General features: G+C 35.5%; 1 pseudogene; it reads right to left on the reverse strand.

Annotated features, from left to right (window-relative positions):
- Window positions 1-680: 680 nt before the first annotated feature.
- On the reverse strand, window positions 681-1,642 carry LOC101955568 (olfactory receptor 14J1-like; annotated as a pseudogene).
- Between the last annotated feature and the right edge of the window lie 1,437 nt (window positions 1,643-3,079).

Here is a 3,079-nt window from a genome sequence, read left to right on the forward strand (position 1 = left end):
GCTGTTCATACACTATTTATCTTTGTTCTTTTTCACAGACACAGAAGACTGCCTGCCTAACTACAAAAATACCTTTTCAAAATCTTTTCTGTGTCAACAGGGGGAATACAAACATTTTTAGTAATGGAAAAGAAGATGCCTGATGGCTATTTCATCAGTAAATTGTAGACATATATTCTCATTTATATGGATGACAAACACACATACAAACTCACATTTGGGAAACAATAATTTTTATTGAGAGGCATATATATGGGCTGTGACTCAGAAAAAGCTATTATAATATTTAATAGAAAGAGAAATAGTAAAGATACTGAGTAGGAAGCGCACGAAAATTTCTTACACACACTAGAGATATTAGTATCACATAAATAAAGTTGAATTTCTTAATAGCAATCTTATATATAAAACCAGCTTTATGCTGGCCATGTCACAGTTAATTTTACACATACATTATTTTTTATTTCAAAGGAATTCCTAAAAGTTGCCTTCAAACAACACTTAAATTGGAGGAAAGAAGGCCAAAGTTCTTAGAAGCAACACATCTTATATTTTGCATAATTATAGTTTAGGAGAACACAAAGAATAGAAAAGTTGAATGGGAGTCCTGAGAAGAAATGAAACTCACACCTATTGTAGTAAGAAATATAGTAATAATGCTCTTTAATTTGCACAACTCTTTAGAGTTTAAACATTGCTTTAAAATACATTTTTCTCTGAGAAAATTCATCTTTTGACAGCACCTTCTTCAGAGCTGCCTTCATGGCTTCATTTCGCAAGCTATAGATGACTGGATTGAGCGTTGGAGGTATTACAGTGTAGAATATGGAGAACATAAGATCCACAGCTGATCGGGAATCTGAAGGATGTCTTAGAAACTCAAAGCCTGCGGCTGAGAGGAAGAAGGTGACTACGAATAGGTGTGGTAGGCAAGTGGAGAAGACCTTGGTCCTGCTCTCTGCTGATGGGATTCTCAGCACCATTGAGAAGATCCGAATGTAGGAGAGCACAATGGATATCAGACAGATAAATGCTGTTGAGGTTGTGAATGCAGCCACTGCAATCTCATTCATGAATTCATAAGAACAGGCAAGTTTCAACATTTGAGGGACATCACAAAAAAATTGATAACTTTTTCCCCACATAGAGAAATGGAAAAGTTAACAGTTGTGTGCATGAGCCCATAGAGGGCCCCCACCATCCACACAGCAATGACTGCACGCCTGCAAGCACTGGGATTCATAATGGTCTCATACTGCAGTGGTTGACAGATGGCAACATACGGGCCATAAGACATCACTGTGAGGATTGCCACTTCTGATGAGGCCAGAGCTATGAAGAAGAATACCTGAAGAATACACTGACCAAAAGAAATGTACCCACTGTCCATAAGTGAATTTGCAATGGACTGTGGTACTGTGACAGAGATGAAGCAGAGGTCCAGAAGAGAGAGGTGATTCAAGAAGTAATACATGGGAGAATGCAGACGGTGGTCCAAGGTAATGATGGTAATAATGAGGAGGTTTCCTGTTAAGGCCAGAAGGTATATCACCAAAAAGAGCAGTGCATGTAGAACCTGAAGCTTATGGTCATCAGAAAACCCCATGAGGAGAAATCCACTCTTTGAGGTCAAGTTTACCATGTTCACTCTGATGATTCCAAGTTCAACTCTGTTTAGGAAGCTGGAGTATAGTTAGAAAGAATGTATGGCATTTAACCTAACCATATGTCACACATCTCAGTGTCCTCATCCTGGAGCAAATGATATGGCAAGATAAACTGTCATCCTTATAATTATTACATTCAATTCAGAAAAATCTTTAGCCATTATTCAGAAATAGAAACTTTAAATGTGCTCAATAAATCATGAGAGTTTTCTGGGGCAGAACTTGAATCATCATAGTTGGAAATATTGGTGGAAATGACTTCACCTTCAGTAGTCAGTGAAAATAACACTGATATAATAGTATCGTTTCATTAAGTATTCAAATTGTGCATCGAAACTTCCTTTGTTAACTGTGTGAAATGAAGTAATGAATGTGACCTCATGAATGCATCCAGGAACAGCCCAGAGGCAAATGAGGGATGTCCATTCAAAGAACAGTCATATTTCTTGATACTGAAAGACTATTAACATTTTATTAAGATTGCATTTGGTTGGAATGAACTTCACAGAACAATCTTGTAGAGTGAAATAAATCTCAGATTGTGATATCACACTTTATTTCATAAATATGTATAATCATTACCTGTCAACTAAAAATAAATAAATTAAAAAAATTGTAACATGCAGGTGCTGCTAATACCAATATCAAATCCTAAGCTTTGGAACTGGAGAGAACTTGAAACTGAGTGATGGTGGCTTGTCCTCAGACAATACCTTTCTAGGTTTAAAACTGTAATTTAGGAAGACTTGGGGTAGGAGATTTTCAATTAAATTCATTTGAACAAATAATGATGTTTTCTAGAATATATATAATTATTTCTATGAGATAGGCAGAATTCTATGCAGAGGAGTATATGTCTTTCAGTATTATCTGTGTGACTTCCTCAATGAGAAAAAAAAAAGCCTTTATTTTTTCCACTAGAATTTGATATACATTGGATAGTGGGTTCCTGTTTCTTAAAATAACTGACCAACTAAATAAATAAGCCAACTCTTGATCCTAATATACCATAATTATTAGAGGAGCTAGGCGATACTTTTTCTGTGTTATTATTATAGTATAGTAGAATAACTCCTCTGAGTACTGGAATCATTGTGATGTGATATTAAACTTTTTTTCTTATATCTCTGTCTTTTTTTCAGTACTGGAGATTAAATCAGAGCTTCACACAGGCCAGGCAAATGTTTTACCATTGAGCTATATCCTCAGCATTACTTTTTTTTTCCTTTATAAATCTGTGGACTTGCTTAAAGGTCAATTGGTATCATTATTACTTAGTTTCTCCTGTATAAAAGTGATTCCTTCATTGCCCTGTCCATTTCTCCACCCTTGACAATGATAGCTAATAAAAAGAGTAATAACTAACTGTTTAACTAAGTATCTACATGTCTGATTTCAAATCTATGCATCCA

Source organism: Ictidomys tridecemlineatus, chromosome 8 (assembly GCF_052094955.1).
Source record: "Ictidomys tridecemlineatus isolate mIctTri1 chromosome 8, mIctTri1.hap1, whole genome shotgun sequence".
Lineage (NCBI taxonomy): Eukaryota > Metazoa > Chordata > Mammalia > Rodentia > Sciuridae > Ictidomys > Ictidomys tridecemlineatus.